The 17,241-nt window shown below is 41.8% G+C and overlaps 1 protein-coding gene across 6 annotated transcripts in view; it reads left to right on the forward strand.

The window, feature by feature from the left end:
* The window catches only part of LOC147026660 (pre-B-cell leukemia transcription factor 1-like), a 261,795-nt gene that overhangs the window by 166,259 nt on the left and 78,295 nt on the right, over nt 1–17,241 (forward strand). The window lies entirely within an intron of this gene.

The raw sequence follows: 17,241 nt of genomic DNA on the forward strand, positions 1-17,241 counted from the left end.
TATGGTGGCCATTTTGAAAAATTATTTGAATTTTTGTTTTTGCATTTCTACATGTTTTAAGTGATTTTCAACCCCGCCCCCCACCCCCAAAAAAAATTGTTAGAGGAAAAAAAAAAATTTGCAACTTTTTTTCAACAAAATTTCGATTATTATTATTATTTTTTTGCATTTCTACATGTTATAAGTGATTGCCAACAAAAACATCCCAAAATTATAATTGCGGCTGATTTTGGAACTTCAGGTGTATATACCCACGTAAAATCAATTTCTGTCTCAAGGAATCTCGTTATGACGAATTAACTGAGTCTGTAAAAGTTAAAAGTAAAAGGGAAAGTTGTAAACTATAACTCTGTGAGCACTGTTGACGTCAAATTGAATGAATAGGATATCAGGTTCACTTGAGTGACCTAGCAGTATTGGCGGCGGAGGTTTTGCACTCTACCGAGTGCTCCCCCTCTAGTTCTCGATGTTTCTCTATGTTTAGAGTGCTTGCATATATAACAGTTTGGGGAGGTTGAAGCACATTTGTGCACATGTTTGTTTGTCCATGCTCTCCACATAGTGTGCCATATCCTTTTTGGTTGCATGCCTTGATCCCTCTCTTCCATCACCTTCCTGCTTGTGCCTTGTCCCAGTGCAAGCCTTGCAGGTGTGTGTGTGTGAAAAAGCTCCTTCAACCCCCTCCATCAATGGATAAGGGAAGGAACTGATCTGTTCTTAATTTCAATGTCCATGCTTATGTACACATCATCTGCTTATGATGGCTACATTTTGCCGACTGTAATCAATTGTTGAGTGAAATGAGATTTTGACATCCCTTTCTTCATCACAACAAGGCGACAATTTTAACTTTGTGTGATGCCACAGCCTTATAATGAGTGAATTGGTGCAGGGCACCTTTTTTACAAGGCCTCTCCATACCCAAGCATACTCACCCATCGACCTTCTTGCTTGTCACATCAATCTCTGTCCTGCTGTCCCCTTTACCTCTAGGGGCTTGTCTAATTCTCTTCTAAACAGATACTACTTTCTTCCACTACCGTCCTTGGCGAACTATTATACATACCAACTACTATGTGGAGACAACGTCACTCCGCATCCTCAAATAATAATTTACTGTCATTCCAATTTAATATTGTAACAGTGGACCACAGTGTGGAATCGAGGTCAAACCCTCCACCCTAATGATCCTCAATTTAACGACTGATTGTCCTCGGGTCCGTATGCCATCTGCCAGGAAATCCGGACATATCATTGCTTCGGTTTCCGACGTACAGAAATTCCAACAACAATGTGTCGCCCACAGCCGATTCGTCCGTCTCATAGGATGGGTACCCAGGACGAACCGGTGTGGTTTCATAACATCCTAACGAGGATTTCACGCCAATTTCCGGTTACTGTGGATTTACTCACGTGGTTGTAATGATCCCAATTCTCGAACTTCACCACAAGGCCAACACACCAATGGTGAGAGCAGGTTTAATATATATCAACAAGTACAAATGTGTCCAAGAGCAGCGTCCTAAAGGTTTCGTCGGCTAAAAAAAAACCCAAAAAAACAACAACAACAACTTCCGATATTTCGTCACGTGCCTTGATTAAGCCAATAGCGAGACCCGTCATAATGTATTTTCGTATTTACAATATATCGTGTATTTACAAAATAAATAATGTATTTACGAATTTACAATATATTAAATTGAATAATCTTTAAATAGTAACGTGAACTTTTCGAAATTTTAAAGCAAATGTCCGAATATATTTAAAAGTTCATGATCGACGCTCTCAAAAGGCACCGTCTATGTGAGGATGTGTGCATGTGCTCAGTATTTAAGGAGATCCGGATCGTGTATATAAAAGAGCCGAGTCCTCAGATAAAGGTTTTGTCTTCATAAGAAGAAAAAGAAGAACAACGCCGAGTGTTCTTAGAGCAGCGTTCGCTAGGGGAGACGCTGCTAAAAATGGATTGGGGAGAACAAGGAGGGTAGGAGAGAAAAGCACATATTATCACAGTTCTTCTATACACTGTATAATCCCCCCGCACCCACGATATCTGCAACGGCTTATTGTGCTACCTTATTCAGTTCCTCGACTAATAGTCAAACAGAGAGAAATGATGAGACAACGAAGAGAAAAATAACCTTCTCTCTGCGCTATGTTTGCGTGGAGTTTTCAGCAGCTGGGTGAGGGGAAATGGGGGCTAAATGGTGGGCTCCATTGGACACAAAGACAGAGACAGATAAAAATGGAGTCCTCACTGTTTTATGGCCGGTAAAACGCACAGCCAAACAAGAAGTGGGAGTGGAAGGGAAGTCGTAGCTAGAGGTACTCCTGGGGTTTGGGAGGTGTAAGAGCAGTAAATGGACAGTGCCAAATGGAGTTCCTGGTGTACAGTGTGACTCCACCGCCACGACTGGGTTCAGGTCGAAGAGAGAGAGAGAGAGAGAGAGAGAGAGAGAGAGAGAGAGAGAGAGAGAGAGAGAGAGAGAGAGAGAGAGAGAGAGAGAGAGAGAGAGAGAGAGAGAGAGAGAGAGAGAGAGAGAGAGAGAGAGAGAGAGAGAGAGAGAGAGAGAGACGGACGGAGAGAGAAAGAGGGATGGACGTAGAGGGAAAGGGTGACGGATGGAAACAGATGTGGGACCACGTCCTACGTTTGCAGTTTCTCAGGATGCACACTTGTCCAGCTTTGCGAAATCCCGTCACTGGTGTGTCGCGTCCACTCGCTTGAGCTCCATGGGATGTCTCTCACTCAACCCTGCTCCTCAAACCAACCCAGGTCCCCTTGAGTTTCTTGACTGTTCTGCTGCACTTGGGCTCTCTCTGGCTGTTCCCGCCCCTCGGCTGTCATTCACCCAGCAATTGTGCACTCATTGGTTCTCTCCCCCCCCCCCGAGCCTCTCAAGCCTGCAACATGCTCACCGTTTGAGGCGATTCTTACCTCAGTGTGCGGTCATGAAGCACATCCTGGCTATCCTCGGGTGAAGAGGGGGAGAGGGAGGGGAGGCGGGGGGAGCAATTCACTTGGCTTACGAAGCTGGCTGTTGGCAGTAAATCATAAAGAAATATGTCGACAGATTACAATGGAACAATTTAAGGGAGTAAGGAGAGAGAGGGGGGGAGGGGTGGCAGTGGGGTTTAAACACACATGTGGAGGACAGGGGTTACAGTTATCATCCCCTCCACAAACTTTGACACTTGACCTATCGTTTTTACACAGAAACTGCACACTTACGCTAAACGTGCACTAATGGTATAACTATGCAATGTTACACTTGTTATCTCCAATTCATGTTCCGGCAACAATATCTATAATTTTGTTGTATTCCCAGTACACTCCTCTTCTTCAATGCAGAGAACCCTTTCTTTTTCAACCTTTGTATGGTCTGCCAGTTCCAGTCATTGTACACTTTGTCCTCCATTTACACTCATTCTGTTTTCGTTGTTTCGACTTGACGCCTTGGACAAAGTACTGACCAATTTCCTATTAACACCGTATTAACACCTCGTCATTTTCAAGTTAACGCTTTATTGATGCTGAAAAACATTAAAATTTCACGCCAGCACGCAAGGAGAATCGAGGTGCGAGCGTAAATCGAGAAGTCCCGGGTCGTTGCCCTATGCTGAACATGATCTCCATTCTACGACTACTTTTATATCCCCAATGATTCCAACCTTCTTGTGGGGTTGGCTGGGGCAAGTTTTTGGCCCAAGTCTTTTGCAAACCGGGTGGCCAAGCCTGATATGACGCTTAACTGAGGGTGGCAGGAATTTGTAATTTGGCCAGGGCGCCAGAGGTAACTCGTCAACTCATGGTTAGATGGTGTATGCATCGTGTTCTGTAGTGCCATGGATTGCCGGTTGTATGGTGATATATATATATATATATATATATATATATATATATATATATATATATATATATATATATATATATATATATATATATATGTACTGTGTTACCATGGATTACTGCTTGGAAGGTGTTATAAGCACCATGGATTTCTGGGTGGATGGTGATGTATCCTCCATGGTGCTACAGATTGCTGGTTGGAAGGTGTATGCACCATGGCACCACAAACAGCAATAAACACAAAGGCTTTCTCACACCAACTTAGTATCTGCATTTCCTAAAGCCTGCCAAGAACTAGTGGGAAAAGAACTCCTTTATTTGTATTTTTTGTTTTATTTGCTTCTTTCTTTCCTTTGTTCTTTTCTTATGTGATCCTGGCATGAAGTCCATCTTTGCTTGTAAATCAGCATTTCACGCCTCCTGCCTAATTGCTTTCGTCCCCATTCTCAGCTTTGCATAAGTAACAGAGCACTACTTGTATAGAGTGGGTGAGAATAGGGCTCATAGAGCCAGATACTAGTCGGGTAGAGAGGTAAAGACTGAGCCTAACGAGCTATCGGTTATGATACTAAAAGGTCGAGATCACAGGACATGGCGTCCTTTCTACTGGAGCCAAAGTATGAATCATTTCCATTTCATTTTTAATGTGAAATGAAATGAATAACGTATAATTGATGCATAAAATACGAATTTGTTTGCATTTCCATTCGAGAGATTATTTGTCGATACAAATGTGGGCACAAGCTTTGTAATTTGTGCACCGTCTCTTTTCTATTTAGTATGTTGTATCTTGTATCCTATTTAGAAAGGTACCGAAGAATCATGGCTTTCTGCATTAAAGGTTTTTGAAAAGGAAAAGCGTAAGGCATATAAAAGCATGTGCATGTTAAAATGGCGTGCTCACATTCTGTTTGGTTGCTGTGTCGCCATTGCATCGCTGTTGGCCAGCCTGCTGCGCCTGTGCCAACCCTGCCGACCATCCTGCAGTACCCGCTGCACGGCGCCCCGGAGACAGGGTGCGGGAAGGGGCTTCGGCCGTTGCCGTGGTGATGGCTTGTGCATGACCTTTTTGGGTGAACGGAGGCTAGCGTGAGTACAAGCAAAACCAGGGAGACTTTAGTTGGGGAGAGAGAGAGAGAGAGAGAGAGAGAGAGAGAGAGAGAGAGAGAGAGAGAGAGAGAGAGAGAGAGAGAGAGAGAGAGAGAGAGAGAGAGAGAGAGAGAGAGAGAGAGAGAGAGAGAGAGAGAGAGAGAGAGAGAGAGAGAGAGAGAGAGAGAGAGAGAGAGAGAGAGAGAGAGAGAGAGAGAGCGAGCTGAAGGTGAGTCACATGTAGGTGCTCGTTGATTTGATAACTACAGTTTCAAGTAATTATAGTGATAAAAATGAGTATTTGGGGAACATTGTATCAGATCTGTGATGCCGAGGTATTGGTAGTGGCAACTGACTGGCCACCTTACTTGCCAAGCTCCGTCTCCACCTATGTGCCCATTGTCTAGAATATTCCTCCTTGTTCATGGATTGAATGCCACTGTTTCCAGCCTGAGCCTGTTTTGTCTTAACTTGGAAAACTCAACTTCTTGGTGAATTTAATTTGCTCTTCGTTACACAGGTCAAGTGTGTATTTGTGGGTGTGTTTCCTCCTTTGGCTCATAAGACTCTCTTCCATCTGGGAGTTGCCATGGGTTTAGCTCGTCTATACCCCAGAGGCCTTTGCCGTGATATGGTTGAGCAAGATGAGGTGGATACTCATTATAGTTCCCCGAAGGGGCCAAATTCGCAAACGAATCATACTGTGGCCTCCCCTTGCCTCTTTCCTTCCCGATTAGGTCACTGGGGTGTCGGACTTGTAGTTTCTAAAACGAACCTTTATAATACGGCAAAGGGCACCTGATTGTTTTTTTTTTTCGGTGAAACAGTTTTATTTTTTGCTTGTTTATTGAAGATTGTTCTCCTCCAGCTCTTCCTTTTGTAAGGGATGAGGTCCAATGGCACCAAGCTTCGACGCTGCTTTGAGCACAATACTCCTTCACCTCCTTCTGTCCTCAGCCAACTCCCTCCACTCTCCAACCACCTCTACCTTAATGATATCCCTCCTCACACAATCCTCCCATATCAACTGTGGTCTACCTCCTTTTCCTCTGACCTTCCTTCCTCAATCTATCCACTCTCTTTGCCATTCTCTCTTCCCCCATCCACACCATGTCCAGTCCATCTCAACCGGCATTTCACTAATCTCCCCATCAAGCTCATCTGCACACCAATCTCCTCCCTCAGTCCATCCATCCTCTTATTCACTCCCTTCACTCCCACTGACCCAATTCTCACAAACTTACAGCCTCTGTTGTTGTTGTTGTAAAGATAAATTGTAAAAAAAAAAAAAAAACTTGAAACAACCATTTTGAGGAATGAAAGTGTTAAAATGAGATAAGTCAAAAAGCTTTTCCCTTTAATAAAAGGTTTCGGAGCCATAAACACTTCTGTTCCAACAGCATCAGGAAACTGATGATCCACCTCTGGGAAGAGCGTGAGATCCTGGCCAAAACGGTGGAGGAAAGGGTGACCATGTGTGCCGAGTCTTCAAAGGTTCTTCAAGACTGTGTAACCACATAAATCCTGCATCTATGTGAAATATGTTTACTGTAGTAATGGCCGTGCAATGCGGGTTGCAAAAGTGAAATTAAAAGAAAACGACGCCGTGGAAGCCACTGATAAAATGAGAGTTCAACGAGGATTAAGGGAGACAATGTCAGGAGCATCAATGGTATGAAGAGAGAAAAACTTATATTTTGATGAACAAACTCAAGTTTATTGTACGTACGTATTCTAAAACAGAAAATTAAAAATTTTCTTTTTGGTTTAAAAAAAAAAAAAAATTTTCCCCTGTGTCTAGCTATAACCATGGCCATCCTTGGTAAACTTTTTTTTTCTTTTCCATATCTTTTGTTCCACTTATTTGCTAAAATCCCCCTCAGCACTAACTCCTCTCCTGTAATGTGGAGATCCTACTAAAGTGAGATTGTTTTTCACACTAAGGTGTCAGTATGGAATAATGGGGTATGATTGATTGAATGTAGCTCAGTTTGGCAGTATCCCACTGTGTCCTAATTATTTAGTAAGCAGGACTGTGCATTCATTTTGCTTCGAAGGGCCACAGTTCAGTATGGAAAAACTCAGGATTAGGATTTAGCTTTGTGGTGGGCCAGCTTTAGCTTTGTTTGTGCGGACTGAGCTTTTTTGCTTTGTTTGTGGGGACCTAGCTTCACTTTGTGTGGACCCAGATTTTACTTTGCTTGTGGAGACCCAGCTTTTACTTTGTTGGTGTGGACCCAGATTTTGCCTTTTTGTATGGACACAGATTTTTCTTTGTGTGGACCCAGATTTTTCTTTGTTTGTGTGGACCCAGATTTTCCTTTGTTTGTGGGGACCCAGATTTGGCTTTGTTTGTGGGGACCCAGATTTGGCTTTGTTTGTGGAGACCCAGATTTGGCTTTGTTTGTGGGGACCTAGATTTTGCTTTGTTGGTGTGGACCCAGATTTTGCCTTTTTGTGTGGACCCAGATTTTTCTTTGTGTGGACCCAGATTTTTCTTTGTGTAGACCCAGATTTTTCTTTGTTTGTGTCGACACAGATTTTGCTTTGTTTGTGTGGACATAGATTTTGCTTTGTTTGTGGGGACCCAGGTTTTGCTTTGTTTGTGGAGACCGAGATTTTTCTTTGTTTGTGTGGACCCAGATTTTTCTTTGTTTGTGTCGACAGATTTTGCTTTGTTTGTGGGGACCCAGATTTTGCTTTGTTTGTGGAGACCGAGATTTTGCTTTGTTTGTGGGGACCCAGATTTTGCTTTGTTTGTGGAGACCCAGGCTTTGCTTTGTTTGTATGGGCCTAACTTTTGCTTTGTTTTTTTTTTTTTGTGGCTCAGTTCTCTTTGTGAATGCTGAAAGGAAACTAAATTCAAACTTCAAAAACTGAGAATTTTTCACTTTACACAATTGTATTTAAAAAAAAAAAAAACCCACTCCACAAAGCTGTAAATGCTGCTGTTTGATTTTCCCCGTAATTTGTGTTGAGGTTTCCATTTCTTGTGATTGGGTTTTTTGATTGACGCAGGTAGAGCCTATTCAAGACCTGTCATGTCTGAACTGTATCCTCACATGAATGCAAATTATTAACGTACTTATCCATGTACTAACCCTATTCCCATTAACTTGATGTAACAACATCCATGTCCATTTCGTAATTAATTTCCAAATCTCAATTTATGTTCTGGGCATGGAATTTCAGTCTTAAAGAATAGCTCAGCGGTAAAACACGAGCATTTGAGATGTCTAGTCTCGGTTCTATTTCCAACCTGACTATAAGCTGTTACTCTGGTACACCATAGGTAAGGCATTGTATCAATGAATAGGCTGTCTGTCACACGGGTCTTTAAACTGAGGACCCGTCTGTTAGCCTCGGGTGCTGCCAGCTGATGTTAAAGATCCCTTTGTATCATTTTGCAAAAAGTAGGTGATTGTTGTCAGCATCCTGGCCACATCCCAAATTCCTGACCTTCTGGGAAGCCAATGGCAAACCACCTGGTATATTTCCTCATGCAGGAAGCTGTTGTGTGGTTCGTCATATCCTTTGGTCAGATTAATTAAATAGCCTTCAGAAACACCCATAATAATAAGCTGACGTAAATTCTTGTACGAGTATTAAGATGTTATTATTTCAGAAATTTCGAATTTCATATTATACATTGGTAGTTCATATGATTCTCTTCTACTGTTTTATTTCATTTTACCTTTGAGTTTATCCATTGAAGTCTCATTTTAAAGCTAATTTATGGCGAAATTGTGACATTTTATAACTTGATATTTTGTCTCTTATGTGTCATTGAAACATCTCCATGTCAAAAGAGCAGTTTAGAGAAACAGGTTTCATCACATGCACCCAAAAGTGCCACTCTGATCAAATTAAACTTGTAGACCCAATAAATCCCAAAACGCTCCCCAAATCATAATTTGTAATGAACCTTCTATATTACATCCAAACCATTGCCCTGTTCAGATTTCATATTCGACCCTGGACATCCCAAATCGATCACCCCAATCAGATTTCATCACAGACGTTATACATACCAATGCACCATCCGAGTCAGATTTCATATTGGACCCTTTACATCTCGATCTCCCACCCCAAACAGAATTTATTTATTCATTTATAATGATCTCATGTGAATTACAAGGAAATTAGTCGACAATGTATGGACAAACATGTATGGGAAATGGGATTTGAACCTTGGTTTCATCATGAGCTAGGAATTCAGATGAGAACACTAACGGTCCAACCCATTCCAAGATTTCATTATGAACCCAATATGTCTCGACCCACTGCCCCAATCAGAGTTCACAATGGGCTTCGTACATCCCAACCAATTATTCCTATCAGATATCATCATCATCATCATCGTCATCAATATCATCAATGCTCTATACAGAGTGTCAGTTCTGCAAAAACAGTTTCTTGGCAAGGGTTACAATCCTGGATGGGTCGCCACTCTGACCCAGGAAGTCAGGGCAGGAATTTGTAATTTATTTAGGGTGCTGGCAATAGCTCACCTACTCTTGGTGATGGACACAGTGGGATATTTAACATCCACCAACTAATGCCGGCAGATGGAATGCCCAGTTTAATGTCCATCCGAGGGACGGCACACACATTGATGAATCGCCATGCCTGTGAAACACCAGGATAACAGTTTATATGTGGGCTGAGATTCAAACTCAAGGCTATACAGCTTCGAGGTGAGTGTGAACCGACTACCCGTCTCAGATTTAATCATGGACTCAAAACACCTCAACCCACCACCTCTATCAGATTTCATAATGTACCTTTTATATATATATTTATATATATATATATATATATATATATATCTATATATATATCTATATATATATATATCTATATATATATATATATATATATATATATATATATATATATATATATCTATATATATATCTATATATATATATATATATATATATATATATATATATATATATATATATATATATATATATATATATATATATATATATATATATACACCATCCTGACAGCCTGATGAGATTTCATCATGGATTCTATACATTCAAAGCAAGCACCCTAATCTTATTTGGTAATGCACCCAATACATCCCAACTCACCTCTACATTTATGGTTTGAGATGATAAGTACAATTGTACATTTGGCTGGGGTATGGGTAGATGTGTACATTTGCCCATGTCTTTGCACCGGATGCTTTAAAGTTAAACAGTAATGGTTAAACATTTTCTCACATTCTTTCCAGGAGCTTGGCTGTTCATTCTCTGCTTTGTTTTTATTGTGGCTAATTACATGCTCCTGCCATCTGCCATCAGCAGCGCAAGGTTGTGACATGCCGGGTCATTCAGCCCTGCGGCCTTTTTCACTCGCTGACACACAAACGCATTCATGTCTTGTGTGAATCTCAATCACCATTTAGACAGTTTGGGATTTGTGTTGAAAAATAATTTTCTCCTTTATAGATGTATCTTAGCACGTGCTGTAATTTGTGTTGTGACAGCACTGAGAGGGATAGAACAGCTGTCGATTGAATGTCAGAATTGTAACGTAGAAACACTCAACTACATGGTAGTAGTGTGAGTTCTGCGAATTGGCCTACTAGCTAGCTGGTTCATGTGAAGAGGTAATCCGCAAAGGGTTCTCTAGTAAGATGACAAGAAGCAATGAAGCTGCTGCCATTGTAATCTGTTGCATGAATTCATGTCCAACCTTTCTGAAATAAGAAAAAAATGTTTGATACCATTAAGATTAGGACACTTAGGCCTGCCGTTACGTAAAGGCGTTTGTTTCACCATTTCAAAGTGGCTTTAAAGACCGCCGCACAATGTTGGTGGTTTTGAAATCGACCAAAAGTGGAATGTGAATGAAAAGTGATGCCATTGTGGCAGACTGGTCAGGAGAATTAGGGTCGGGAAAAATCTCCATGGGCAAATGACGAGACGTGTAAATAAACGCAAGACTTGAAGGGAGAAATTTAGTACAGGAAGTGGCAGCAGTCAGTGTCATGGGACAAAGGCGAATCTGTGAGTGGATAAAGACAGACAGGCAGATCAAGAGAAGCAAGCAAACAAAGGAACAAATGCAGGCACATACCACAGACCTCCCTGTCTCAGGCCACAGCAAACCGAATAAGTCGGTATTAGCCGTGCACCAAACCACAGACCTCCGAGAGCACAGTGTTTGAAAAGCAAGGTCATCCAGATTTGCAGTCAGACCATTGGTGCGCGGCTCGGGAACCCGAGACGCTTTGCACGGAGTGCTTTCTGCACCGTTTTGTTGACATAATATGATTGGAACTGCAGCCAAGCTGGATTTTTCCCTTATTTGGATGAACAGGAAGATCACGTGCATCGTGTTGATTGTGACGCCATTCTCTGCATCTTATTTGTAATCTTGACTTCAAGATCTGCAGGACACCAGTCACTTGCCGGTCTCGTGATGAGCCCCTTGTTCTTACCAGGCCGGGCCACATCCTTATTTTTCTGTTATTTTATCCAAACCTTCATCTTTCAGAACATTTTTGTGGCATCTGATAATTTGTGCGGTTCCCCGATTTGTGCTCTGATATTCCTGTCGCTATACAAACCGATGTACCTGAACGCACAAGCGAAAGGACCACGTGCTTTCGGGCATAAATGCAGTGTGGCGGTGCGTGGTGCTAACCGGGACATGATTAATCGTGGCTTCAAGTATTGGTCGGCATGCAGCCCCCACACACCTTGCACGTTTCAGTTCTACGTAAAGAGCGAGCAGTTGTACTTCACTAGCTCGGCCTCGTTGTTGTGTTTTGCCTTCGTCCTTCAGACAATCCCAGTTCCTCGGGAGCCTTTTGTTGTTCTGTCTTCTTCTTTTTCTTGTTTCCATTTCTCTTGCTTTTCATCTGTCATCTTCTGGTTGTGCTCCACCCTCTCCCCCCAAACCTCATACCACTTTTCTCTCTGTTCAACATACAATACTGTTTTATTCTGAAAGAGAGGCAGACAAAAGAAAATATTTGTATCCACTATATGGTATTACACTTGAATCTTACCGTGACAGGATGGCACGGAGGGTGATGCACTTACCTTTGAACCGTCAAGTCTGCATTTGATTCCCAACCTGACAATAAACTGTTGGATTTGTACTTCGCAGTCAGGGTATATGTTCCATCACAAAGTCTGTTGTCCCTCGGATGGACATTAAGTTAGATGACCCGTCGATGCATTTGCCAATGGATGTTAAAGATCCCATGGTGTCTTTTATGAAGTGTTGGCAAACTATCGCCGACACCCTGAACAAAGCACAAATTCCTGCCAGGAGCGCAGTAAGCAAGTGGGTCCGTCTAGTATTCTTGGAGGTTCCTCGACACCAGGTTACACTGCTTGGTATCTGGGCAGCAACTTCAACACTTAAAAACAAATTTAGGTGTGTGTGTGTGTGTGTGTGTGTGTGTGTGTGTGTGTGTGTGTGTGTGTGTGTGTGTGTGTGTGTGTGTGTGTGTGTGTGCATGCGTGTGTGCGTGCGTGTTTGCGTGTGGGGTCATGTCTGACTTCTGGAGACATTCATGATCAGATTTCTCCAAACATTATATCAGAATTGCTGAACATCCAGCAAAAGAGCATAATTAAACAAACCCGCAGTAATTCCAAAGACATTGTGGTTAACTACGCAATCATTGAATGTCATAAAAGATATTAATTAAAAGAGCAGCAACAAAAGGTTTAAAGGCAAGATGATATATTAATGCAGACAGAAAGGCTACTGAAATGTACCACAAGTGGCATTTTAATGTCACTGATAATCCAGTAATCTTGTATATTTCAGTGTTTGAAGGAGGGTTCAGCAGGACACGTACAGTGACATTTGTGCTTCATGGAAAGCTGTATTCATCTGTACAGCAGGAAAACTCGGTTACATTTGCTCACAACACTGACAGATATCACTTATTCACATCTTATGACGTTATTGCTTGCTCGAGATGTCCAATTGCAATATTTCAGTTCATACTTTGTAAGAAAGTTTAAAGTGAAAAATAGAGTGGTCTGGTGATGGCAGTTTCCTTCTGATGGCACAAATGCGTTTATGATGGCTTAGAATGTCGCTTTGAAGGTTAAGTAAGCACAGCACCATCGAATGAAAGAGAAATTGGAAAATAACTTTTGTCAAAAGGGTTCAAAGCAAGTGAAAACGTTTTTGTATGTGTACGGCCTATACTGCTCGCTCTGAGTAAAGCAATGTTGGTTTTGGAGGTCGAGACAACGAAGTCCTTTCAGAATCCTCCTTCAACTCCTTCCCTGACCTTTTCACTCACCATTGAGAAGGGCAAAGAGAGTCGAGGGTTTCGGGCTAAGGACCATCTTGTCCGCTGACAGCTGCTGTCCGTGTGGTGTTTGTCCACTTTCAGCCAGACCTTTATAACTTTGTGTGTGATGTGTTGTCTTTATATGATCATTCCTGCTCTTAAGATATATATTTCCTTTCTGGAACGTACAGCAAATTATTTATCGACAATGTACCTTTTGGTCACACTCCGTATCAGCGGCAAGTGAGCAGTGCGAGTGTCAAGCAGATGAACTATTTTAAGGTGCGTTTTTAAAAGGCAGAAAACATTGTCCCTGAAAACATTGCACACCCTATCAAGCACTGTTTTGATGATATCATGCACATTAATTAAAACCTTCAGGTTTTGTTTTTTTCTAATGGTGCTTATAATGTGCCATTGTGATTCATCTTGATGATGATGATGATGATGATGATGATGATGATCCTATTTAAAGGATCTTTGTGGTTTTCCACTCGGATCAGAAGGTTCTCAGTCAAACTTTATCAATGTTGTTTGTTTCTCTTTCTGAATAGAAGAACCCCTTTGAAATTTTGTTGCTTCAATGTGGTCATTTTGTTTTTGTACAAAATTTCTTCATATTGCGATAGAGATTTTATAATGCCACGGCGATACGCCCTAAACGTCCTGCCCCACAGTCGGTCCTTTCATTAAATTATAATGAAGCAATATCAGGAAAACCCTTTTTCCATTGACCTCGTGGAGGAGGTTTGTATGCAAGTCACATGCAAGACGAAGACGTTGGTAGACGTCAGTACATTTTAAATTTGATGACGAGGACATGAACAGACATTGAGCACACGCATTTGGTAGATGCTCCGATTTGAACCCGCGTTTCCCGCATCATGAGCCAGGGGTTCAAACGGTAACACCAAACAGGCCAAGTTCAATAAAATGATGTAACATTATTTTTTAAAATGAAGGATCACAATCACAAATGGTTTATATTTGAATAAATGAAAGAGCAATTTGTGACTCGGTGCACGTTTGGAGATGGCTTTGCGACCCAAGGAAATGCTTTCCATGTTGATTGTGCGCAAATGATGCGAGGCATGGTTTGTATTTACTTGATAGTTTTTACAGCACAATATCTGCAATGGTGGACGTGTTTTCATGCTTTCCATGCCTGCAGATAGTTTTGCATCGGATATTCGTTCTCGGCTCGTTCTGCCTTTTCAAAGTGTGTCGGCATTCCTTAAAGTCTCATCGGTTTTCCTTTCTCACGTCGCTCACTCTCATTTATCCCTGTATAACTCAAATCAAAATACAGCCATTGTGTTTGCTGGGTCTTGTCGTAATGTAAGCATTGTGTCTGTTGCCTCGCTTGATCACTTCTGGCCTAAACGTTGCCAATGTGAATCCTTCATTTGACATTTAATGTGGTGCAGTACTTGCAGTGATGTATGTGCTCAATACACGAGTTATTTTTTTAGTCTTTTTTTAATAGACCTGTAAGCTATTGAACACATATTTCTGATACTGCTCATCAAGCTGAAATATGTCTCCCTCTCTCTATTTTGCTGACAGTAGTAAAGGGTTATTGTCGGGTGGATTTTATGAATGGTTAATTTCATTTGGCTGAGGTCGAGGCTGTTTATTCCTGATACGTGAAACACCCTGCAACCGTGAAACACCCTGCAACCGGTGCCTGCAGAGAGCAGTTTTTTTTGGGGGGGGGGGGTGGGGGGATGCCGGCTGCATTCTCCATTCAATAATCATGTAACTTTGTTTAAAAAAAAATCTCCATTGCAAGGCACTCCAATTGTTGAAAGTTTCTTCTCAATCGGTGGTGCGTTTTTATTTTTGTATGCATCGTCGAAGCTCCTGGAAGAGCGAGTACACTGAACGGTTGTGGAAAAAACGAATTTAAAAGCGAATTAAGCTGAACAAGGAGTTGACACTTGGGGAGTCCTAGGTCCCTTGCCTTTTGGGTAGTATGAGGAATGGATGGATCTGTGTAATATGAAAGCGAAATCTTGAACGGTTTTTGAAATATCGCATACACAAGCCAAGTTAACGAGATGGTTGTCGTGGAAACATTCAGCTAATCACAGCCGTGATCTAGTCCGAGTCAGTTTGAGATAATGTCATGAGGAATAGATATCTGCAATATGAAAGCGAAATGTTCAACAGTTTTTTTTTTTTCAAATATCGCGTACACAAAAGTACATGGACAGAAGTACTGTCTCTGACCTTGTCAGAGGGGCGGGAGACAAAAAGTGAGGGTGGAAGAAATAAAAAAAGAGGTGAGGGCTTCAGCCGACGCTCCACAACATGGTAATGGATGGTTGTGGATGCCTATTACGAGTAGTCACCTCCTCTCATCTCATTACACGACTAAGGGTGTTTTGATTCTTCTGCTTGCAGGATTGCAGGTGATGATGTGAATGTCCTAGCCCAAAGTTAAAATGGTTGACGTGAAATGGTTAGAGCATGTGAACGGATTATCTTCCATGTTCGCTGATCCATCAAAATGCAATTCCAGGTTTGATGGAAGCATCATCAAAACACCAATTATTACAACCGTGTGCTTCTTTACTTGAGTTGAGACATCTATTTGATAAGGGAACCATGGTGGTATTCTCCTGTGACAAAGGATCCATCGATGTATCACTGCAGGTTTCTAATATCAGGGGAAATGTTGCATTTGTTATTTGTGCAGAGCTCAGTCCATCTTCAAGCATTCTTTATGCTTCCATTTTGAATAGCTGACAATTCTACAAAAGTGGGACAGAAGCTCTTGTATTGTACAAGTTGTTAATTGATGGGAAGACCATATTAAAGGTTGTAAGTTGTCATGTGTATTGCATTTCCCGCCAAGTTTCACTTATTCATAAATTCTTTGCATCTCGTGGTTTCCTCTGAAAGGATAGGTGCGTATGCTGGTATCATGGCCAGATTTCCTTCCCCATACATGTTGTTGTGATCAGGAGTGGGTTTCCAGAGGGTTTGATATCACCCGAATGCAGTGTATCCAAGCCATTGTGAGCACACTACCTGCTGACTGTGCAACACCGTACCTGCCTTTGCTGCCATTGCCTAATGAGGAGTGTGTTTGCCTTTATTGTCGGAGAAACAATGGGTGTATTTTAATTTAAAGCTCGTGATTCAGGAATTGACCATCAGGATTCGAATCGACTTGAAATTGTGCGCTCTTTTGATAACTCTCAGTGCACACGTATGTTACAGGAACCATTGGAATAAACAAAATCTAATCACGTTTCGTACAGATTATTATCCATCACGAGGATATCTGGGGCATCCTTTCGAAGCACTGACTCCATATTTTCCATGTAGCCAGAGCTGTAGACCATAATTAAGGATTTTATTTTTCTTGATGCCACTATACAGGAAGTTGAGCCTTCCTTGCCCTGGACAGGAAGTAGAACCTTCCTTGCACTATACATGACAACCTTCCTTGGTGCCCTGGACATGTCATGGATCCTTCCCTGGTGCTCTGTATATCACAAAGAGCTTTCTTTGGTGCTTTGTACATGACAAAGAGCCTTCCTTGGTACAGTGTAGATAGCAAAGAGCCAGCCCTCCTGAGTACACTGTACATGACAGAGCCTTCATTAATGCACTGTGTAATGTACAGTGCACCAAGGAAGGCTCTTTATCATCTCAAGAGCTTATATAGTCTTTGCTAAACCAGAACATCTCTGTGAAAGGCAAACTTTTCATAAATAATGATCATCATTTTTCACTTTGCAAATGTATAGGAAGAAAACATATGCTATGAGACAAAAGACCCAGGGTACATGTTTAATGTGCAAGAGACAGCATTGATGTCCTTGTTTGGTGTCAGTGTTTTGGATATGAAATGGCAGGATCCTGATAGGCTCGGCCTCAGCAACACATGGCGCCATCTCCCGGCGACGACTCGCTCGAGCGTTCCGTTGTGGTTCTCTTGTTTCTCCTTTGTTGTCGTCGTTTTCGTGCTCAAAGGAATTTTCAGGAGCGGTGTTTGGTTTATTGA

Source organism: Eptatretus burgeri, chromosome 5, assembly GCF_056783735.1.
Source record: "Eptatretus burgeri isolate ZD-2024b chromosome 5, Ebu_testis_v1, whole genome shotgun sequence".
Lineage (NCBI taxonomy): Eukaryota > Metazoa > Chordata > Myxini > Myxiniformes > Myxinidae > Eptatretus > Eptatretus burgeri.